The following is a 25,132-nucleotide window of genomic DNA, read 5'->3' as shown; positions in this document are numbered from 1 at the left end:
CCTTCTCCACGGGATCTTTCCAACCCAGGGATCGAATCCACGTCTCCCGCATTGCAGGGGATTCTTTACCAGCTGAACCACAAGGGAAGGGAAGCCCCAAAGTAGGTCACAAATGCTTATCAGGCAGGATTCATCAAATTCAACTCAGTACATTTATTCATTGTAGAGTCCTCTGTTGTGTGTTAGTCACTCAGTCGTGTCCAACTGTTTGCGACCCCATGGACTGCAGCCCAACAGGTTTCTCTGTCAACCGCATTTTTCAGGCAAGAATATTGGAGTAGGTAGCCATTCCCTTCTTCAGGGGATCTCCCCCACCCAGAGATGGAAGCCAGGTCTCCTGCATTGCAGGTAGATTCTTTACTGTCTGAGCCACCAGAGAAGTCTACATATATATAATTGTCCACAATAAATAAAAGTTTCCTTATTTTAAAGGCATGTAAGTTATTTGGAGAATCAAAACAGGTACACTGAATAAAAATATACCTTTGGGTTTGAAATCTTAAGGAAACCACATTGTGAGAGAGAAAAGTTGAGTCCATCCTGCTCCTAGGTTGAATAGTGCATAGTTTACCTAGGCCCGCCAGAAGGTAGATGGAGGAGGGCATGGCAACCCACTCCAGTATTCTTGCCTGGAGAATCCCCGTGGACAGAGAAGTATGGTGGGCTACAGTCCATGGGGTTGCAAAGAGGTGAACATGAGTCAGCCACTAAAGCGCAGCACCAGAAGGTAGACGGGTTGATGGACCCGCTGAAGAGATGCAGACGCAGATGCCAGGCTCTCTCCCTGAAAATTTGCTTCATTTCCTGCCTAATGAAAACAAGTTTGGCAACTTAAGTGGAAAAACAAGTGGAGCAGATGCCTCTGAAAGTGTTAGGCTTCTGGCCTCCTTTGGAATGGCAAAGTGCCTGCCTCTGAATAAAAAGCACTGTGCGTAACATTTCCCAATTTTCTTTATGTCTCCAGAATTAGATGCTTTGGTTGTATTCCTGAGGTGAGGTGTTACTCTCCTGATGAAAGCACAATTAAAAAAATAAAAATGTTTCCCAAATTAGGCAGTGCTGACTAATAATAACAATGACACCATTTGTGAACTGGTCACACCTTAGTGATGTGAGCTTATACCACTAGCATTTAAAAAGAAAGGAACCCAGAATGTAGCAATTATATCTGCTGAATGATTTTCCTTTTCCTCTCTAGAGTTGCACTGTCCAATATGATAACCACTTGTCACACGTGAGTATTGGATACATTTAAATTTAAATTAAAACGAAAAGAAACAGAAAGGCCAGTTTCTTAGTCATGTTAGTCATATCTCCAGTGCTCAGTCAGTAGCCATACACTTGTGGGTTCCCATATCGGATAGTGTAGATATAGGATGTCCATCACTGCATAAAGTTCTATTGCATTGTGGCTGTTTTTTAGTTGCTAAGGTGTGTCCAACTGTTTTCAACTCCATGGACTGTAGCCTGCCAGGCTCCTCTGTCCCTGGGATTTCCCAGGCAAGAATACTGGAGCGGGTGGCAATTTCCCTCTCTGTGGGATCTTCCGGATCCAGCGATCAAACCCTGGATCTCCTGCTTGGGCAGGTAGATTCTTTATCACTGAGCCACCAGGGAAGCCCTTCTAATACATTACAGTACCCCAAATGATGACATACTTTTATAGCAGAAACGCCAACATTCTGACACAATACATAGTTCTGACTCACGCTGAAACAAGTCTTTCAATTGATACAGTACCACTGCTGGTGGCAGTATAAATCTATATAACTCTTTGGAAAAGCAAGTTATACTAGTATATATTTCTCACAAGTGGGTTTGCACATGTGAACCCCATTCCTAGAATTTTGTTTCTCCAAAGAACTTCTATCCAACAAATAATTACTAAATACTTTCTATAAAGTCAGAACCCCGATACAAGACTTAGTTAGGCGCTAGCCTCAGAGTTCAGCCTACTACGGTAGACGATTAGTAAATTATAAGAAACCACTTAAGTACCAAGATTCCTGGTGGCTCAGGGTAGTCTAGGGTCTTTCAGGAGGGGTTCCTCACTCAGATAGGGGTATGGGGTTTAGCGAAGTCTTTCCAGAGATGAGATAGCAGCTTATACATTCTAAAGGACAGGGAGGAATGACTTTGTGAGGCAAAAAGAGGAGAAAGCTTAAAAAAAAAAAAAAAAAAAAAAGAGGAGAAAGCTTTCCAGGTGAAGACAACAAATATCAAGTGGAGGAAAAAAGGAAGAGACCACAGGCTTGCTGTTGAGGTAGCAGGAGGGAAGGTTGTTCAGGCAAACAGGGTTTGTGTTCTACTGTGACACTGCAGAAGTGGGATTAGACTGGCATTTTTTGAAGATCACTCTGTCAGCTTCTTGGAAAATGGATGAGTTGGCTGGGGGCTGCAGGGAGGGGCATCAGTAAGAATGACAAGGCCAACAACAACAACAACAAAAAAAGGATTTTTGTGGGAATGCAGGTGAGAGATGATGTGACTATGAAGTTAGACAAAAGAAGCCAGCTCAAGGGATGAAGGAAGTGGAATCAGCAGACTGGGTCACTGCCTGATCAGATATGAGGTAAGGAAAAGGGAAGTGAGTCTAAGGTGACTCTTAGGTTTCTGGTTTAACTAAGTAGATGACAGTGTCTTTTGCCAAGAGAGGAAACAAAGGAATGGGAACAGGTCTTGGGAGGGGCTTGAGGAAGGATGGTGAATTTAGTTAAGGACTGACTGAGTTTTGAGGGCCATGGGTCCTCCAGGTGGAGATGTTCAAGTGTCTACTATGTGCCAGGCATTAACGAGATCTTAGGTAGACAGATTTGGGGTAAAGGAAGAGATTTAGAAATTGCCAGTGTATCAAGAAAGCTGAGGTCATGGGAGGTAATGAGAGTATTCAGAGACATGACAAAAACTGAGGCAGGAAAAGAATAAGGGTATGCCAATACTTAGGGAAGATCCCAGGGAATGCCAATACTTAGGAGGCAAGCTTAAGACCCCAGGTAGAGATAAAAGAGGAACTGCCAGAAGGGAAAGAAGAAAAATCCACTGCAGTAAGGTGTCCAAAAAGTCAAGAGAAGAATGAATTTCAAGGAGGGAAGAACAGCCAACATGGAACTTTGAAGAGTTCAGTTAAGAACAGAAGATGTTCACCAAGAAGAGAACCATGGATCATCCTGGCCAGAGCTGTCTCAATAACAAGATAGGATTGGGGGGTTAGATGACAGCAGGTGACTGGGAGGTGGGGCAGCACTTCATTGTATGCCTGTTTATAATAACATAAGATGGAAACCATCACTGTCCAAGGTTGGAGAACTATTAAATTACAGCAAATAAACTTAATTGGCATAGCAAGTCATCATTCAAAATTATATAAGGAAGTCTGTATAGCAACAAGGATAATGACAATATAATAACCAATGAGAAAGAGTACAAATAGCATCTATCCTCGGGAGTTCCCTGACAGTCCAGGAGTTAGGACTCTGCACTTTCACTGTCATGGCCCAGGCTGGTTGGGGAACTAAGATCTCACAAGCACATAGTGCGGCAAAAAACCAACCCAACAGAAATACTTTCTATCCTGATGGCAATAACAAAAAAATTACTATATATATTAAAGAATTGGAAAGTATACGAGAACATGATTTGATGAATAGTTAGGACTGTGTATACAGTCCTTTTTTTTCTTTTTTAATTGTAGTTATTGTTTATGAAATGTTTTAACACTTGTCATTATGTATTACAGTGTATAAAGTCTTTAAAGCAGGGTCAGAAGACCTCAAATAACTGTAAAAACTAAACACTTTTAATCAGATTTCCTCAAGAACATTAAGATTTGGGGATAAATACACACACACACACACATATATTTGCAACATGATTTTATAAAGTATCATCAAATGGGAGCAAAGGAACCCGACATGAAAAGTTTCCAGGCTAACTAAGCAATTGAGTTGGCCTGTACACTGGTTGGTGGATTAGAATCATGAAGGCACTCCCAGGACTTCCCTGATGGTCCAGTTGTTAAGACTTGGCTTTCCAATGCAGGGGGTGCAGTTTCCCACATGCCTTACAGGCAAAAAAAAAACCCATAAAACATAAACAACAGAAGCAATAGTATAACAAATGCAATAAATACTTTTAAAATGGCCCACATTATAATGATACTTTCCTTCAATAAGTGTTTCTTGAATGCCTAGCAGGTACCCTGGGGTAGGTATATAGCAGATAAAGGCACTATACAACAGGGTGCTTGCTCACAGCATGATGAAGAGAAAGACATGTACACAAATGATGACAGGGCACAAGAATTGCAAATACGTGCATGATTTAGGTGCTGGCAGTTAAAACTCTGCAAAAGGCCTGGCATTCCTTTCCCTTCCCCAGCCAAACAACCATACCAGTAACTGTGCATATTCACTTAAAGGACTCCTCCTTCCATAAGCAGTCACCTCACATCCCCTAAAAGAACATCCAGGAGAGAGGCATTCAAAGTTCTGCTCTGCCCCTCATGCCTTCACATTTCGTTATTTAATGTTACTCTCGCTCACATCCCAAGTTTGTTAACTCCACGTGCATGCACCCAGGAATGGCCCTGTGAGCACACAGCGAGAAGGCGGCTGTTTGGAAGCCAGGAAGAGGACCCTCACTGAGGACCGAGTCTGCCAGCACCTTGATCTTGGACTTCACAGCCTCCAGAACTGTGAGAAGTAAATGTCTGTTGTTTAAGCACCCTGTCTGCGGTGTCCTGCTGCAGCAGCCTGGGCTAAGGCAGCCTCTGTGTCCTATATGAGTGGACCCTGCTGCCTTCTCCAGGCTCAGCCTAGCCTGCACTCTCCCAAGCTCACTTCCTGGAGCTGCACTGGCCTTCCTTTGCAGTTGTTGCTCTTGAGACCCTGCCAAGCTCATTCCTGCCCCACAGCCTTTGTTGGAGCTTCTCTGCATGGACCAGAAAAGCCAGCTCCTGCTTAGATTTCTCTTTGTATCTAAAGTAGAAAGCATCCCTTGAGGTTACTACCAGGAAATGATGCCCTCAGGAGAAAGCCAAGTTTAAATTAAAGCAAGGAGGTGGAGTTCAGCTGAATGTTTCATTTACCATGAAACAAGGGTTTCAGAGAGCCCAGTGCAGGGTATGAAAGGGTGGGAATGGTAGATGGTCTATTTAGGGGATGGAAAGACCAGAGAGGAACAATAGTAGGAAGGGAGAGTAGCCCAAGTAAGGGCTCCCTCTTTTTAATCGTCGTCATCATCATTATTACCACTGATAATATGTTGGCATTGCTGCTATTATCACTACAATGAAAAGACATTACAGTAAGTACAAAGAGGATGAAAATATCAGTAATCAGACTTACAGGGAAAGAAAGTTTTCAGTTCTAAATGGATGGTGGCTTCTACTTGCCTCTCCTCTCACTGCCAATGGTACAAACACCAAACCCCAGCATAGCCCACCCTGTTCCCACCCTCCATCCTGTGTAAGGACTGGGCAATGTTTCCGGCCATGATGGGTTCACCTGGCCACAAAGTTGACAGAAGAATTGGCTTTGCAACTCAGAATCAGCTGGATGGATTACAAGTCTGAGGCGGCCCTGGAACGGTGCTGGGCGGAGTTCTGGCTGGAAGGAGGTGGCTGTGGTCTGGGCTGACCTCAGGGTGCCAGACTGTGGATGGGCAGCTTCTAGGAAACTTATGGGGCTGGCCTGGGTATATTCAGCCTGCTCAACAGGAGTTGAGATACAGCATAATCCAAGTCCAATCCTGGAGATCACAGAAGCACTTTCTGGGATGTGGTTTCGTCTGGACAGACCCTGCTATGGAGCATGCTCTGCCTGTGGAGAGACCTCTCCTCCTGGCAAGGTGCCCTGGATCCTAAAGGCACTGTGCTCTGCGTTTTGACATCTTTAATTATTTTTACTACTATTTATATTGCAGAGTATATAAAACCCACACCCTTCAGGGAGAGGTGCCACTTGTTAACACCCCATCAAAAAATCCAGAAACCTGGATTAAAAAGTAATTGATTACATGCACATCATGTGCCACAAATCTTTCAAACACAATTTTAACTCATGTAATGTAAATCCTTCCATTGCCCCTGTATACTTGGTATTATTGCCCTGTGGAAAACAGCTTGTCCAAGGGCATCACCGAGTAGATGATGGGTAAGACTCCAAACCTATCAGACTCGAAGCCCATTCTCATCACCGCTCTCCTGTCCCTCAGTTCATTGTCTACAGCAATAAGACAACTGCACAGAGTTGGGGTTGAGGTAGGTCTTTGGTTGTTGTTACTGTTTTCCTTTTGGTTCTTTTTAACTGACTTAAGAGGGCTTTTGCTGACACAACAACTGAACAAATAATGCTGGGGAATCATATTTGTGAAAATCTCCCTGTGCAATATTAAAATGGTAAATACCACAAATGTCATTTGACTCCAGCCAAGGATTTAACCACTAGTACAGATATAAGAGTTGGACCATAAAGAAGGCTGAGCCCAAGAAGTGATGCTCTTGAACTGTGGTACTATAGATGATTCTTGAGAGTCCCTTGGACTGCAAGATCAAACCAGTCAATTCTGAAGGAAATCAACCCTGAATATTCATTGGAAGGACTGATGCTGAAGCTGAAGCTTCAATACTTTGCGGTCACCTGATGTGATGAGCCAACTCATTGGAAAAGACCCTGACGTTGGGAAAGATTGAGGGCAGGAGGAGAAGGGGGCAACAGAAGATGAGATGGTTGGAGCACATCACTGACTCAAAGGACATGAGTTTGAACAAATTCTGGGAGACGGTGAAGGATAGGGAAGCCTGGCATGCTGCAATCCATGGGGTTGCAGAGAATCAGACACGACTGAGTGACTAAACAACAACAATGAGCTAGGAATTAGAATTCTGAAATCAAATATGATTCTAGCGTCTAAGAATTCTCGAATTTCCTCTCCCCAAATAAGTTTCTTAAAAAAACACACACACAAAAAAAACCTTTAATAAGGCAAAATTTTTCCTTTTTAAGGGAAAAAAGTCCTCATCTCCCATGCAAGGGAGGGAATCTAAGGTGAGAGTGGCCCAGGGGACTGTCTGTGTGATATACAAGTCCTCCAGGGAACCCAGAGGGGCCTCTGGCAACTTGAATTGGTTAATCCTGTAGCACTAAGAATTCAGTATCCCTGACCAACACAGATTATAATTGTTGAAGTGTCTCCTTGATTGTCAAAGAATCCTCAGATCTGAAAAGGGTCTTAGGAAAAAAGCTGTTAAGTTTTCCAGGGCAGCCATGCAAAATAGTACAGGCCTCTGAAAACAAAGGAAGCTGGTCCTGGGAAAGGCTATTCCAAGAGGCATTCTATAAAAACTTGAAAACACATAACATACGTTTCTGTAAAGACAGCTTCTTGATGATGAGAATCACCTGAGCCATCCCAGGTCCCTCCCTGAGATCCTGATTCAGTGGGTCTGAGAAGGGCCCCAGGGAATTTTACATTTCAGCACTGTACCCAGCAGGTGAGTCTTATCATCAGGGAGGTTTAAGAAATTCTGCTAAAGGGACATTGTTACAATTCTCTGACACAAGATAACAAGGTTACCATTTCCAAGGCAGGTAAAACATTCATTCTGAAGGTCAGAAAATAATTCTCCTGTGGGGAAGGATCAGGGGAAGGGATAGTTACTGATTTGGGGATAGACATGTACACACTGCTATATTTAAAATGGATAACCAACAAGGAACTACTGTATAGTACATGGAACTCTGCTCAATGTTATGTAGCAGCCTGGATGGGAGGGGAGTTTGGAGGAGAATGGATACGTGAATATGTATGGCTGAGTCCTTTTACTATTCACCTGAAGCTGTCACAACATTGTCAATCAGCTATGCCATGCGAGTTCAGCCCTGTTTGTGACCCCACAGACTGTATTTTCCAGGCAAGAATACTGGAATGGGTTGCCATTTCCTCCTCCAGGGGACCTTCCCAACCAAGGGATCTAACCCACAGCTTCTGCGGCTACTGCATTGGCAGGCACATCCTTTATCACTGAGCCACCAGGGTTATTAATACCATTGTTGTTAATCAGTTATACCCCAAAACAAAATTAAAATTTTAGAAAAAAGAAAAGAATTTTCTTCTTGCAAAATGTCTTTGGTTTACAAAAGGGTCAGATCTTATAATCCTCTTGGTATGTTGATTTGCATACATATTTGTATATACACATGTTTGAGTTTCAGTTATTTTAAAATAAATGATACTTGTTTATTTACACAAACCATACCACAGATCACATACACACATACACACATACAAAATAGTAAAATGCAATTAAAATGTCACAATCCAGAGGAAACTACTGTTAGTAACTGGGTGAGCATCCTTCCAGGTATCTCCATGCACAGGTAAGCATGTAGATATCATATATAATATTATACATCTGGGGCTACACTAGACATGCCCTTTTGCTACCTGTTTTTTCTACATAGGAATAGGCAGTTTTCTCATGGGAATATAGTTCTATATCATCACTTTTCCGTGTGTGTTAGTCGCTCAGTCATGTCCAACTCTTTGCAACCCCATGGACTGTAGCCCACCAGTCTCCTCTGTCCATAGATTTCTTCAGGCAAGAATACTGGAGTGGGAAGCTGCATAATATTCCCATTTGTATGAATATACCATAATTTGCTGAATAAATACTTCAAAGTTCTTTTAAAAAATGGTATACAGCAGAGATCCCTAACCTCCACGCTGTGAATGGGTATTGGTCCCCAACCTATTAGGAACCAGGCCACACAGTAGGACGTGAATGGTTGGACAGCTAGCAAAGCTTCATTTGCTGTTCATCATCACTGGCATTACCACCTGGCCCACCATCCCACCCCACGACCATGGTCCATGGAAAAATTTTCTTTCACAACATTGGTCCCTGTTGCCAAAAAGTTTGGGGACGACTGGCATAGAGGACAAGGTAAAAATCAGATGGGTGAAATTCCTAAAATTTATTTTCCATAGATAATGAGAAAGCAAGTAGTTTGTAAGTTGTTGTTCTTTAGCTGCTAAGTCATGTCCGACTCTCTTGCAACCCCATGGACTTTAGCCTGCCAGATTCCTCTGTCCATGAGATTTCCCAGCCAAGAACACTGGAGTGAGTTGCCATGTCCTTCTTTCTCCAGGGGATGTCCCCAACCCAGGGATCCAACCCAAGTCTCCTGCATTGAGGCAGATTCTTTACCACTGTGCCACCTGGGAAGTCCCACAGTTTGTAAGACTCAGGCACAATTCGTAAGATGTATATAGTATAGATAGTATGTTAGTAAGACATGTTAAAAAACAGAATAAATGAAGTGCTTTTGTGTTAAGTATAGATGAAAATAAAGAAACAAATAAGAATGTCACTTATAAACAGAACAGTGCCAATGAAGGACAAAGTAAATCTTAAATATTAATATTTAATAAAGCCACAAGAAAAGCCCAATAAAATATTAATAAATGTACTAAATATCTAACAATTTTATTTAGATATAATAATATAGTTTATATTATTAATAAATATTTCCTAATAAAATATTAATAATACATAATAAAGCCCAGCTCATGTTGCCTCGAGATTGACAGCTATGTCATTCCTAAATTGATCACTCATTGGTGACACCCATTATGTACAATTCTGGCCACATGTATACTCTGCCCCCAAAAGCAGGCAAATTACTATTGAGCTACAGCTACTGGCCAAATATACTTGGCCTGCATCCCTCCTGTGGGGCAAACCTATGCTGACTTCAGACACCTTCTGTCTGCTAAGCCTCCTGTTCAACCTCAGATCTGGTCTCTGTGACCACACCATCACTGGGGAAAGCTAACACCGCACAGAGACAGGGCATGTGAAGACTGCAAGCACAGGATTCCAGGGTGTGGACCTTTCACCTTATTTATACCCTCACCTAATTATGTTAAAAGTGTTCGAATCTTTTCCCCTTGCATCTCAAAACATGTTTTCAAGGTGAATAAATCATGTGACTGGAACAACTGACTTTGTTCTCTGAGCCTTTCCATCTCATAATCTCTGGGAGAGTTTCCTTGGCGGTATTCCTGGAGGCTAAGACTGCATCAAAGTTACTTCCCACACTTCTAGAGTAATGGAGAGAAGCAAGGAGGGTGGGGGGCCATCACGACTAAAATTACACACATAGGAGGTACATCAAATTCTTCGCTAGTCTGGGCCATAAGGGCAAGGGTAACACAAAGTGCAATCTTTCATTTAATTTCAGGAATGTATCGTGTTTTCAGCTTTTCTTGCCTCCAAAGTTATTATCTAAGTTTTTAAATGAATCAATCACAATTTATTTTCAAGAGATTCTGATATTTATATTTTATACACTAAATCACATAAGCAGTTTTAGCTGTTATTCCCAATGACATTTTACTTTTCACCTATCTTCTCTCTCCCTGATTTATTTCTAGCTCGCCTAGAACCATCCTCCACTTGCTAAAGTATTTTGATTCTTGTTCTAAATCTTGCCATAAGTATCCTACTGAGCTAAAGCCATCAGAAGAGACAAATTTAACTTTAACATAGTATGAAGCCTCTTTCAAAGTGTGTTGCCAGTTATTTTAGTTACCAGACTTAAGACCTGAACTAAAAATAATCATATATGTAATTATTTTGATTTTTTGACTATCAATAATTATATCACAAATATCCATGTCAAATATGAATAATTATAATCAATCATGTGTTTTTTTCAAAAATCAATAATTTTTTTCAAATATCAATAAAATTAGGATTAGGTAGGGGAATTCCTATCTAGGGTGTTTTGTCTAATCTCACTGTACAATCAGATTACCTCTAAATAAATCAAAACTTTGGCTGAACTGAAACATGCTATCACCAACCACTCAACTAATGAAAATGTGAGGTATCAAAATCAGGACTCCAGTGATGACACCCTTCCCAACCAGAAACTAATTACATCATTTTATTTTTTTTTTAATTTTTGGTTGTGCTGAGTCTTTGTTGCAGCACATGGGCTCTAGTGTACACCGGCTCAGCTGCCCCCCGCAGCATGTGGGACCTCAGTTCCTTGACCAGGGGTTGAACCGGAGTCTCCTCCTTTGGAAGGCAGATTCTTAACCACCGGACCACCTAGGAAGTCCCTGCATTATTTTATTATAATTGGAATCATAAAATAAGCTGCCTCCAGTCTTCCCCACGCAGACCACAGTACCAGGGGTCCAATATAGATAGCACACACACAATGTAACTGTTGATTGAAAACTCAACCAACTGCATCTTCCAGCCAGGGAAGAGTCCTTATCCGTGAAAATTCCCTGAGGCAGTGCTGTGCCAGCACTGTGCCTGTGTGCCTAGCCCAGAGGGTACCAGAAACCAGTTACTGGATCCTGAGTGGCTGGAATATGTGGAGGAGGAAGTGCTGAAGAGACAGGCAGGTGGAGGAGAGGAAAAAGGGTGATAAGTACAGAGATTCCTTTTAAGAAATATAGCTGTGAAAAGTAAGAGAGAGGTAGGGCTCTCGGTTCACAGGCCCCTGGTATGTGGCCTAGTATGTGTCTGACTCTTTGTGACCCCATGGACTGTAGCCCACCAGGCTCCTCTGTCTGTGGGATTTTCCAGGCAAGAATATGCCATTTCCTTCTCTAAGGCATCTTCCAACACAGGGATCTAACCCACATTTCCTGCATTGGCAGGCAGATTCTTTACTACGGCGCCATTTGGGAATCCCTTTCACCAGCTCCTGGCGGTGGTGGTTTAGTTGCTAAATCATGTCCGATTCTTGCGACCCCATGGACTGTAGTCCACCAGGCTTCTCTGTCCATGGGATTCTCCAGGCAAGAACACTGGAGTGGGTTGCCTTTCCTTCTCCATCACAAGCTCCTAGTCATGTTTTAATTCTTAGGTTCTGGGTTCTCTAAAACATTCAGGAGTATAATTAATGTTTCAGAACCTAGGTTGAATATTACTCATCTCTAATATATGCTATACTTAAATATCCAGACATCTCAGATTTCCAGAGATAGGCAAATGGCTACCATTCTGTCTTGACTTCATGAGTGAAGCATGCACTCTAATTTTTGTTTGGAAAACATATTAGACTATAATTACAGCATTCAAAAGTGGGAACAAACACTTCTTATTTTTATTTTTCTTCCACTTCAATGGTACACAAATTTCTCATGATTATTTTGCTTAAATTGCTAAAGTGACAAAAGTCTTTGTACATAAGTATTTGGGGCAATGCTCTTTCATTACAAATACTTAAAGAGGAAAATATGGAATTATTGTGTGAGTACTAACAAAACTATTTGTCTAAAATCTCCACAGCTAGACAATTAAGTTGCTTGAATCCCTGAATGTTGAAACAATTCCAAGTAAAGGTACTTAAAATACAAGTGCAGAACTAACGTATTGCTTACAAACATTTAGGTTGGTTTGAGAAGGAAATTAAGAATAGGACATCTATACTCTGATAACCTGTGTATTTATAAGAAGTGGTGGTTTAGTCACCAAGCTGTATCCGACTCTTGCAACACCATGGACTGTAGCCCACCAGGCTCCTCTGTCCATGAAATTTCCCAGGCAAGAATACTGGAGTGGGTTCCCATTTCCTTCTCCAGGCAATCTTCATGACCCTGGGATCAAACCCACATCTTCTGCATTGTAGGCGGATTCTTTACCACTGAGCCACCAGGGAAGCCCCTATGTATAGGGATTTAATGTTTTAATAGCAATGAATTTTCAATGTCATGCACTCCAGTGGTCCTCAACCTTTATGGCACCAGGGACCAGTTTTGTGGAAGACCATTTTTCCACAGACTGAGGGAGGGGGTGGGGTGGGGAATGGTTTCAGGATGATTCAACAGCATTATATTCATTGTGCATTTTATTACTATCATTAATATATATCACCTCCACCTCAGATCATCAGCAGTAGATCCTGGAGGGTGGGGATCCCTGATATAATCTGGTAGTTTCCCACCACTCTCCTTAAACAGGCAGGATAGAAAACTGACATATAAAAACATCTGATCCAGAAACTCAAGAATTAGAAATAAACAGGCTATCAGCTTGGTATCCTGATCTCCACACCACTGCTTTTCCTAGTGAACCATGAGCAAACATAGCAGGAAAAAAAAAAAAAGGGAAAAGCCAGTAAACAAAGCAAAGCACTGGGTGATAGAACATAATGATGAGTCAGATCTGGGGTTTCAACAAACCCCAGTTCTGCTGCTTCTTAGGTTTAAAGTATGCCACTATTCAGCTGTTTCTGAGCTATCAAAATGGCAAGTTACACAGCTGGACCTAACGGTCGTGTGATTTATCTAAACCCTCTAAGTTTCCATCTCTGCATCTGTAAAATGGTATAGTGAGTTGTACGGTGTCTCCCCAAATTTCACACGTTGAAGTCCTAGCTCTCCCTACCTCAGAATATGATCTTATTTGGAATTAGGATCCTTACAGAGGCAATGAAGTTAAAGTGAGGTCTTTGGAGGGGGGGGCCTCTAATGCAGTGTGACTGCTATCTTAAAATGGGTAAATTTAGACAAAGAGACAGACACACATAGCGGGAAGACCATCATGTTCTAGCTAAGGTGAGAGGCCTGGAGCAGATCCTTCCCTCATAACTCTCAGAAGGAACCAATGCTGCCAACACCTTGATTTCAGACTTCTAGCCTCCAAAACTATCAGTTCAGTTCAGTCGCTCAGTCGTGTAATACAAACTATGAGACGATACATTTCTATTGTTTACACCACCCAGTCTGCAATAGGGTTTTGGTTTTTTTTTACTGCAGCCCTAGGAAACTAATACAAATTAAGATTATAGTTGGACCCATATCTCATAGGTGGGTCTGAGAATTAAATGAAAAATGATGCAGCTAAAGTATTTAGTACAGTACCTAGTACACTGTAATAAGCACCCAAATAAGTACAAGGCTTTCATCTTTATTACTGTAGGCTGATACTTCATATCAGAATTACAATGGAACTCTCACCACAAACAACTTTTCTCCTCACAGTACAGCATCTCCAGGCCTCTGAGGTACAGTCTGTCCTCCCCACGTTTTTCTTCCCCTCTCTGCACGCCTGGCTAACTACTTACCCTCCTCAGGAGCCTCCTCTCACATAATCACTGCGTCAGGCCTTCTGCTCTGCAGCCCTTTTCACACAGCAGTGTAATTACTGATCTCAAATTAGACTCCCAAGTCCCCCAGACAAGCCTTTACATTCCTCTTAGCTTTCCCCGGGCAGTGCCGTGTGAGCCTGTGAGGTGCTCATTAAATGTTTGGGGAAAGAATCTCTTCACCACAGGTAGGGAAACTGGCCACACACTATCTACAAACAAGCCCAGGCTCTAAGATAGCTGTTAAAAGTACTGTCCAGGTTAGTGGTTCTCAAAGTGTGGTGGGGAAATCTAAAGTATCAGCCTGGATGGGAACTTGCTAGCAATGCAAATATCCTGCGCCTCACCCCAGAGGGACTGAAGCCGCAACTCTAGGGAGGGAACCCAGGAATCTGTGTTTTCCCAAGCCCTCCAGGTGACTTTGATGCAGCTAAAGTTTGTGAGCTACTGTTCTGTCTCCAATTCACATGAAGGGGTTGGGCTGCTGCTTGTGAGCTCCCCAGGAATCCCTACAGAGGAGGAGTCCCAGGGGAGAGGGGACCGCAGAGGGGCTCTCAGGGGCACAGAAGCAAAAGTTTTTAATTTTCACCTTCAACTCGCTTATCTATACCCATGTTATGGGATGAGCTGGTGACAACTCTAAACTGTTACTATCTAAATTATCTAGCAATGAGAATCCATGTCTAGGAAGTGAGGCTCTGTCCAGACTCTGAGCATCCTTCCCGAAAGCAAAGAGGCAAAGATGATTTTGCCGCATCAGAAAAGTGAACTCCAAAGCCCCTTAAAGTAGCAACAAACAAGTGCCAGGTGAATAGTGCTCTCCAGAGACTTTAAGATTGTAAAGCAGGGCACGTGCAGGTAGAAGCTGATGATCGGAAACAGGTAAAGGGCCTTCAGGAACCCTCCTCCATCCATGCCAGACATTGCTAATGGGTCACAAAATTCTTACTCAACAAACGTGGACAGTATCTGCATGCTAAGTTGCTTCAGTTATGTCCGACTCTTTATGACCCTATGGACATAACCCACCAGGCTCCTCTGTCCATGGGATTCTCCAGGCAAGAATACTGGAGCGGGTTGCTGTGCCCTCCTCCAGGGGATCTTCCCAACCCAGGGATTGAATCTGTGTCTCTTAAGTCTTCTGCATTGGCAGGCAGGTTCTTTACCACTAGCACCAGCTGGGACAGTATCTAGAAATCTTTAACTCCAGGCAGCCACTATCAATTGATCAGACCTGGCCCGTGTGAAAAACCCATTACTATCCTAGTTTAGGAGTTAAATCCTCAAGTTCTGTAGAGTTAGTATGGAAAACAGCTGCTATTATAGGAATCTCACTGCATTTGGGAATCAGAGGCTATGCAATCTTGAGGAAACCATTTAAAATCTTTGAATCTCAGCTTCCTTATTTGCAAAAGGGAGCTGGCAATAGCTCCTCCAGAATGTTCTGAGGATAAACAAGATAGATGAAAGCCCCTTGTCCAGTCCCTGGCAAATAAAAGGCTCTTAATAAATGTCCGCTGGATTTGAAACTACAGCCATGTGGGGAAAACCGCACCACCCAAGTTTGCCTGAAGCTAATTCACCCAGAAACCCGGGTTTCAGTGTTTATCTGTGAAGGAGCTGTGGGGTAAGATGCTGGCTTGGGAAACCAAACTGATGTTGAAGGGTATGTGGTCACTAGTATAGGCAATCAGAACCAGGGAGATATTTATCAGGAGGGGCTTGTTTGAGTCCTTGTCCAAAGACAATGCTGGCTCGAGCTCCTCTTTGGCCGTATCCATACTGCACCTCTAAATCACTTGACTAAAGCAACAGATCCTACCCAGCAATCTTTCAGGAAAACCACTTCCGGGGTTTGGGCAAGCATCTGTCTTCTTATGTTTGGAATGTTTAAAAGCTCCACAGAGAACATCTCAGTAAACGAAACCCACTCCTAGCCTTGTTAGTTCAGTGGAAACTGAGGAATTCCCCACTCAAGTATCCCCATTTGAACAACTAGATGCCAAGAAAGGCCTTGGTTGTGTGACCGATGCCTGCTATATGTTAACTCATTCAGCTTCATGTTAACAAGCCCTTTCTATAGATAAAGGATATGGAGTTCACAAACATTAAGAAGATCACACAGTCAGAAGGCAGGAACACTAGGATTTGAAGAGCTATCTGCTAGTCACACTCCACTAAATTCCAGCACTGATATGAAGCTGGAATTCACCCCAGTAAGGTCCTCAAGTTTAAATAGACAGGAATTTAGAAACAAACACATGAAAAAAAAAATTCTAACCCCATTCTAGCAGCCATGGACTGGCCTATAACCAGGGGTTAAAGTGTAACTAAGAACAAATACACTCTAGCATCTGTCAAAATAGAATTTAATACCCTGTAAATCCTATTTAATTCGTACTTAAAACTGAATCAGTCAATAGATAATGCTCAGCCCTTTTTCTAAAAGCCTGTACGTAATTAATCTTTAGAAGCCAGTGTGACTGATGTCTTTTTTATTTTCAGCAAAGCACTTTCCACTGTTATATAATTTTGCTATGTCGAAGATAATGGAAAAAACGTGACCTACCAGAATGACTTATAAACCCTAGACATCAAAATACCTTGGTATGCATTTATTCTGAATAATGAGGGTTAGACGTAGATGCCTTATCAGCATTTGCCCAGAATTACCTATCAATTCAGACCATAAATGCAGGTAAGATCTTTCTCATCTTTGGGAAACAGGCCATGACAATTAAATTTTCTTGGATATTATACAATTTCATTATCAGCCACATCGAATAGGGTGGCCTTGACTTGTAGGATGTGAGATTATTTAATCAAACTAGGCCAGTAACTAAGCTGATGAGAGACCAAAAGGCAAGTACCTGGTAAAGTGCCAACCTGTCTGTTGACACGTGTCTGTGTTTCCTGGAGCACTTGTGCCAAGAGATGCAGCTGGGATGCCAATCCCACTCACAAGGAGATGACAGCAAGGCAGTACTTCGCACCCTGAAAAAGACACTACATTAAAATTCAGCACCATCATTCTCAGTTTAGCGAGAACCTTGAAACGCACTGAAATTCACATTCTATACAGTTCACCCAGTTACATTATGGCTTTCAATATATTCACAGGCTTGTGCAACCATGACCACAATCCATTTTAGGACATTTTCATTACTTCAAAAAAGAAACCACTTAATCCTCCAATTCCCGCCCCCCCTCCTCCCAGCTGTAGACAACCACCAATCTAATTTTGTCTCTATAGAGTCACCTCTTCTGGAGATTTCATATAAATGAACTCATACGTGATCTTTTGTGACTGGTTTCTTTCACTTGGCATAACTTTTTCAAGTTGCATCCAGGCTGTAGCCTGTGTCAGAACCTCACTCCATTGTATGGATATATCATTGTTTACTTATCCACTTTACAGCTGATGGACATTTGGGTTGGTTGTTTCCACTTTTTAGCTATTATGCTCAAATGTGTACATGGACTTAGTTTTCATTTCTCTCAGCTATATATCTAGGAGTGCAATTGCTGTCCTGTTCTTCAAAAAAGAGAAAAAAAGAAGAGTAAAGAATTCACTTTTGGGGGGGTACTTCCCTGGCAGTGCAGAGGTGACACAGTGGTAAAGAATCTGCCTGCCAATGCAAGAGACACAGGAGATGTGGGTTTGATCCCTGGGTCGGGAAGAGCCCCTGGAGTAGGAAATGGCAACCCACTCCAGTATTCTTGTCTGGAAAATCCCATGGACAGAGAAGCCTGGCAGGCTGTAGTCCCTGGGGTCACAAAGAGTTGGACATAGCTGAGCACACACACACACGTCATGTCATGTCTCTGGTGGTCCAGTGGTTAAGACTCTGCGCTGCCAATGCAGGAGGAGTGGGTCAACCCCTAATCAGGGAACTAAGATCCCACATGCAGTAAAGTGCAGCCAAAACAAACAAACAAAAAATTCACTTTTCAGGTTAAAAAAAAAAAATACCCAGCAGGTGATAAAACACCTAGAGAAAACTTTTTTTTTTTAATTTTGGTAAAATATACTTAACTTAAATTCAACATTTTTTTTTTCTTTTTTTTTTTTTTTTTAAATTCAACATTTAAAAATATACAATAGAAAAAACATTTTCAACTAAAAGGGAATTACAACACTGGCTTGTCTCTGTATTTATACATGTGGGTTCCCCCCAATCAGAAAAGATGGCAGATACTTTTTATCTTAACCCCTCATCCCAAGAAAATGCTTTCTGAACTTTTTTTTTTCTTTTTCTTTCAGGACATTTTTATGAATCCCTCCCATGCCTTTCAAACGGCACAAGAGGCAAGCTCCTTTCTGGGCGGGGCTGGAAACCCAGCAGCCTCATATGGGGACACATCGAGTGGGAGGAGGAATGTGCTGCTCACTAGTTCCGCACACACTCCTCTGTCTGCTAGACAAAGTGATATTGTGGCATCTGTGCAAAACACTCCCTACACAATGGAACAGAAATCAGAGAGTGTCCATTTTATCTGTGCAGGCAGGAGACCCATTTCCCTTCTCCAAGGATCAGCAGGAAGTGTGGGCACAGGCTAGTACAGGGACATCTGGATATCCTACAAGGCAAGCAGCAGGATTAGAGTCCAGCCCATATACGGTTTCTGCTATTACTTCTGACAATAAATAAATGCCCAGCAAATCAAGATGGACTTGGTTATGTTTTGGGCCTTAGTATGAAATTTTCCTACATGTATCAATGCAAAGAGAGTTTGCCTCTTTCATTGAAATGGCTTGCTTTTGAATTAAGTCAGTTTTCTACATTTTGACAACATCCTGATTTTAACTATCTTTTATGATACTGCCTGAAGTTTCTGACATTTATAGGAACCTCAAATAACAACCAGCCATTTCTGAAATACAAACTATTGACTAGTGATAGTCGCTCAGTCATGTCCAACTCTGCGACCTCATAGACTGTAGCCCGCCAGGCTCCTCTGTCCATGGAATTCTCCAGGCGAGAATACTGGAGTGGGGTGCCATTTCCTTCTCTAACATTGACTAGGGCTACCTTCAAATTAAGGAAAAGCTTGGAAGAAAACTAAATACACTTAGTATTCAAAAATATGTAAAATTTTTGTCAGGTACATGAGTTAGTGCTAGAAAACTTCACAAAATTTTAAAAGGAAAATCCATAAGAGGCTCAGTAATCAGATGTCAATTCTTGGTTTTTTTTTTTTTTTTATCATGCCATGCACCATGTGAGATATTAGTTTCCCAACCAGGAATTGAACCTGTGCCCCCTACATTGGGGGCATGGAATCTTAACCACTGGACCACCAGGGCAGTCCCTGGATGTCAATTTTTTTAAGAGAAAAAAAATTTTTCTACCTGTGGCTACCTTTTAAATAATTTATTTTTATTGTTGGTTACACATGGTCTTGGTTGCTGCACATGGGCTTTCTCTAGTTCTGGCAAGTGGGGGCTATTCTTTGTTATGGTACACGGGCTTCTCACTGTGGTGGCTTCTCTTATTGCAGGGGCTGGGCACAAGTTGGAGCTTGCAGGCTCTAGAGCACAAGCTCAGTAGTTGTGGCACACCAGGCTTTGTTGTTCCATGACATGTAACATCTTTCCAGACCAGGGATTGAACCTATGTCCCTTGCATTGGCAGGCAGATTCTTCTCCGCTATACCACCAGGGAAGTCCTAGGGCTATTTTAAAACCAAGTAAGCAATGGCAAAATATTTGCCAGTGTACCTATCGTGTTGGGCATTGGGGTCAATAAATACATGTGCAAGTTATCCAATCTGTGCTTCAATAAACTTGCAACATTCAGTCAACTGGTTGGCAGCTGGTCTTGAACCTATCATATGATTACAGTTTGTAGAGTAGAAGCCCCAGGACAGCTCTGTTTGCAGAAGCAACACAAAGTACTAAAAGGAGGAAAGGGCTGGTAGTGAAAGAATTCCTTGAGGTCTTGAAAACTCAGTCATGACCTAACCTCCAATTATGTTCTAAAACCCAAAAGGAGCTGCTCATAATTACTATGCAGTATTACATGTATGTTGTAGCAATTGGAATAGTTCTGGAAAAGAATGAAAGGGACAGAATCCTTGGAAGAAATATTGGCCCCACTATTTAGTCAACCAACTCAAGAGAAATCTCCAGTCAGAATGCTCATCAGCAGATTTCCCTCCGCAGAAGCACAACTTATCACCTACCTTCTAACCACTGAGACATCTAACAGCTGCAGTGAGGGGAGGTATTGGGACAAAATTTTTAGGAAGGTCAGAGAAATGTGAGGTCAAGAGGGAACAAGTAGGATATCATGGAATGGGCTGCTCTAGATGCTTGTTCCTCCAAGTGTGGGTCATGGAGCATCCACGGGGTGGGCATCACCAAAACTGACAGTTATCACCTTATGCATATTCAAATGCAGACTCTCAGGCCACACCACATCTACAGAATTAGAACCTGTATTTTCACAGAGTGGTTCATGTGCACATTAAAGGGTGAGAAATAAGATATCAAGGTGCCGCTGAAGGATTTAGAACTTATTTACAAAATTAAACAGTAGGAGATAATCCCTCCTAGGATGCCAAGAAAGGAGAGTTTACTACAAGGTTAGTGAAGGATATTAATATGTCCACAGAAAGGCTGTGTCAAGTGATAAAATCAGCAAACAAAAAAATGAGGATCAGCAAAATACTCTTTCATCCATGTATATTCAAAGAACTCAAAGTATTACAGATATAAGGAAGATCTTGACCTGCGATGCAGAGATATTTCATCAGGCTTAAACAAATGTTTTTTTTCAAGGGAATTAAAAAAAAAAAAGGAACACTCAACTCTCCTTATTAAGGATCACTTTGGAATGAATGCTTTGACTTCTGTTTGGCTAGGCTTGGGAAACTGAGGATAACCAGAGGTGGTTCTACCTAGGGCATTTACTCATTTTGATGGCTGGAAAAGGTTATCTCCAAAAAGAAATGAATAATGTGGCAGTCAACTTACACATCTGAATCATGCATGTTTGTTTAGAGTGAATCCTTTAATGACTGGTCCTGAGCCAGAAACTAAGAACATCCAGTTGCTGTCTGAGGACTAAGTCTTCGATCACGATGACTCAAATGAGGCTGTTTCACACTTGTAAAATTTGAAGACTAAGTTATAACTAAGGAATGGTAAAGATATATAGCATGTGTATTGCAGCTTCCCAGTTCTCCAAATTATATGTCTAGAACAAGTATCACTCATTATTCACAATATTCCATACTTGGCCTGCGGATCCTCCCTGACTTGATCCTCTCAGTTGTCCACCCATCAACAGGTTTTGGCATGACACATGAAGCTTGCCTGTCATGCCTGACAAAAGGTCCTCCCAGCTCTAAATTTCTGTCATTTGGGGACAAACAGTTATGCCCAATCTCTAGGGGCTCCTTGAAGAATCACAATTTGGTCATCACAACACGTTTTCCACAGCCATCACTAAACACTGACCCACATCACCTCTCCTAGGGTCACTCCATACCTCTTGCACCCTCTACACACGTATACACTTCCTTTTACTTTCAGGTAGGTAGGTAGATTTAGTCACTAAGTCATGTCCGACTCTTGCGACCCCATGGACTATGGGGACCCCACCAGGCTTCTCTGTCCATGGGGATTCTCCAGGCAAGAATACTGGAGTGGGTTGCCATTTCCTTCTCTAGGGGAGATTCCCGACCCAGGGATCGAACGCAGGTCTCCTGCACTGGCAAGCAGATTCTACCATCTGAGCCACCAGGGCAGCAAAATCATCATCATCATCATCTTGATGCCTCAGGATTCCATTCTAAAGCATCTCTGAAATTTCCCAAAGAAACATCTAGTTTGTTTCCAATAAAACCTACCTTGTAGAGTCAAAGAGGATCTACCTAAATCAAGTGTCTCAACAGCAATACTATGCTATACTATGGACATTTTGCACTGGATAATTCTTTATTGCATGGGGGGTGGGGAGTGGGAAGGGAGGCAGGGAATGCTGTCCTGTCCCTTGTAGGAGGCTGGGCAGCATCCCAGGTCTCTACCTGCTAGATACCAGTACCACCCCCACCCTCCCAGGGTTGGAACAACCAAAACTGTAACCAGAAATTGCCAAATATCCTTTAGGAGACAATTCCTGCCACTGCACCTCCACCCTTGCAAACTACTGACTTAAATGATTATATAGGAACTTCTAAAAGTTCCACCTTTTAGAAGGCAGAACTATGGATCACAATTTTTCTTCTGTATTTCTGAATGTATATTGTTTATATGATAAAAATAAGCTAGAGACTCTTTTCTTTTTATTTATTTTTAATGTTGGGTTTTTTTTTTCCTATTTTCTTTTAAAAAGAAATACCATTAGCTACACAGATACCTCAAGCTGATCCTTGAGTGAATGCCAAGTGTTTGGCTTGTTCAGTTTAAAAACTGAATTCAGTCCTTGCATGTGCATCATAGAGGAACTTTCAGTTAAACTTCTCAACATGTAAAAGACACAAAAGAGGGACTTCAGAGAAGAAAATCAGAACTGAGGCCTCTTAACCCTTCTTCAACTGGTAGATTGGCAGGGGCAGGTGGGGGGTGGGGGGTGCCAGCGCTGAAGAAAGACATGTTGAAGCAAAGACTGCTGCTTCAAGAGAAGTAATTACCTGAAAAAGTCGGCATATACACTTCAGTCAGAAAAATACGTGCATTGTTGGGGGGAATAAACGAGGCACAATTTACATTTCAAGAACTGCTACATTAATAGCCCATGTAACACTTTTTTCAAAATCATAAAATTAAAATATCTGAATGCAAAAATGGGCTCAAAACACATGCATTCCTTCATCTTCTTGACTGCTAGACCAGGAATTTCCTTAGAAGATTATACATGAATTTCATTACTGACTACTTTTTATTCTGTCTGGGGAGACCATATCTGCCAGGAAGAAACAATCTGCATTTATTGAGACAACACAAATTTGGGATCCGAGCTCAGGCTGAACCTGAAATAGAGTTTAACTTCAGCCATAAAAAAAAAAGGTAGTGTGCTTAGAAAATGAATGTGATAAACAAGATATATATATATAAATTGCTTTGGGGAGCAGTGCTATTTAAAATTCTGATGAGAATTAAACAAATGGGAGGTTAACTACAAAAAAAAAAGAAAACAAGTTCCCCATGAAGAACTCAACATCTATTACTCTCATGACAGGGATGACCCTTGAGTCCACCTGGGCCCCCAAACACACACACAAAGCACCTTCTGGTCTCCTCTGCTTACCCAGGTTGCTGCCAAAGGTTCACGTGTCTTCTTCTCTCAGGTAGAAGTTCTCTTTTGTTAAGTGGAGTGATGCCCACTGCTGCTTCCAGAATAGTCATATATTTCTTGTACCTCATCTTGTCCCTCTCAGTACAAGGTCAAGGAAATTTGGGGCAGTGTTCCGCTGAAGCAGATGAAGCAATCTTTGCAACACTGGAAGCCGCTCTACTTTTAGATGCTCAGTGCATCCCCAGCCAGCGCTATTAAACTACTGTGGGGGGTAAGGCGTGGAGGCGAGGCCAAGGCCAAACCACAAATAAATAAATAAATAAAAGCCTTGTTCAGATTTCCCTGCAATGTCAGTATTATATAAGGCTAGAGAATTTTGAATAAAGCACTAATGAAAATGATTTGCAGGATGATGGTGGTTCTAAACACAGCGATCTAATGTACACTCCCCAATTAATCCGCACATAAATCTTTTGAGGCCACTAATCCTTCAAGTACTAATGGCACAGGAGGTGATTTATCTCAAGGTCTGGTAATAATTGATCCAAAAAGCCTGCATGCCTCTGGGTGAACTAAAATCAGCAGCAGATTTGCTCCTTCTCCAAATACTTCTCTCTAAAAGGCTGCACTTGACACTGAAGAAGGGAGTTCCAGTTGTCATTTATGGCAATGCATTTCTACATGCTATAAACTTTTTGCTTGAGTCAGTTGCAAAGCAAAGATTAATTGAGAAACAATTGTTTTTCTTTGTAATTATCTTTTTTAACAAGTTTTTCTTTTTTTTAATGTGGAACATCTTTAAGTCTTTACTGAATTTGTTACAATATTGCTTCTGGTTTATGTTTTGTTTTTCTAGCCAGAGGAATATGGGATCTTAGCTTCCTGACTAGGGATTGAACCCATGCTCCTGTATTGGAAGGCGATGTGTTAACCACTGATGACCAAGGAAGTCCCGAAATGTCTTTACCTCTAATACCCAGCATGGGTGAGCTCTGCTAGCATGAAAATCAGGCTGTTAGAAGATATTCAGAATCTAACCCTCTCCCTTTTTTAAATGTCTCCTCTCAGCCTTAAGGACTTTTCTTACCCTTTTTCCATGGGGTAAAGGTAGATGCTCCATCATAGGGGTCCATCTAATGGGTCATGGTACACAGGACCCAGACTGGGTGGACTAGCCTGCCCTGGGATGAAAATAAGACTTTCAAGAGAAATGCCCTCTTTACCAGTGTTGACAACCAGGGCTGATAGGAAATTAGAGCTGTTGGCAATCATGCTCCCCACCAGGTAGAGAGGGGGTCACCACTAGTTGGTAAGAATAACAGTATGGGGAGAAATGTGATGACATCATTTGAGTTTCTGAATCCAGCTATGCCTGACCATGCTAGGAGATATCTGGTACATTTTTACTAAGATAATGAATTCATTTTTGTGAAACTTAGTTTTAATTGAGATTTTGTTATTCTGAAAGAGTTCTGATTTATATGCCTCCTTGACCACTTCTTCAAGCTATTTTCTATTTAATGCAACATAAATTCTACTGCTACTTATCTAAACAAATGCATACACAGAAGGGAAGTAAAACCGAGGAGCATCGTCCTATAATACTTCTGACTAACCTAGACATTCACAATTAATAAGTGTCCCAAGCCCATGTCCCCCAAATTGTGAACTCTTCTTCCACAAAATCTCTTTCTTGATAGCAAATTTCACTTTTTTTAATCTAAGGGACCTAAACAGTGGTCTCCAAAGTGGGTGCATATACCAACAATCTTT

The 25,132-nt window shown here is 41.8% G+C and overlaps 1 protein-coding gene across 2 annotated transcripts in view; it reads right to left on the bottom strand.

Moving 5' to 3' along the window:
• The window catches only part of TJP2 (tight junction protein 2), a 123,611-nt gene that overhangs the window by 78,692 nt on the left and 19,787 nt on the right, over positions 1–25,132 (bottom strand). The window contains exon 2 of one of the 2 annotated variants that reach the window (XM_043891251.1): positions 16,985–17,108. The exons of the other annotated variant lie outside the window; for it this stretch is intronic. The gene's annotated coding sequence lies outside the window, so the exon portion shown is untranslated. The remainder of the gene's footprint in view (positions 1–16,984; positions 17,109–25,132) is intronic. 2 annotated transcript variants of the gene reach the window in all.

Source organism: Cervus elaphus, chromosome 29 (assembly GCF_910594005.1).
Source record: "Cervus elaphus chromosome 29, mCerEla1.1, whole genome shotgun sequence".
Classification (NCBI taxonomy): Eukaryota; Metazoa; Chordata; class Mammalia; order Artiodactyla; family Cervidae; genus Cervus; species Cervus elaphus.
The sequence above is the reverse complement of the archived record's forward strand: the minus strand, read 5'-3'. Positions and strand labels throughout refer to the sequence as shown.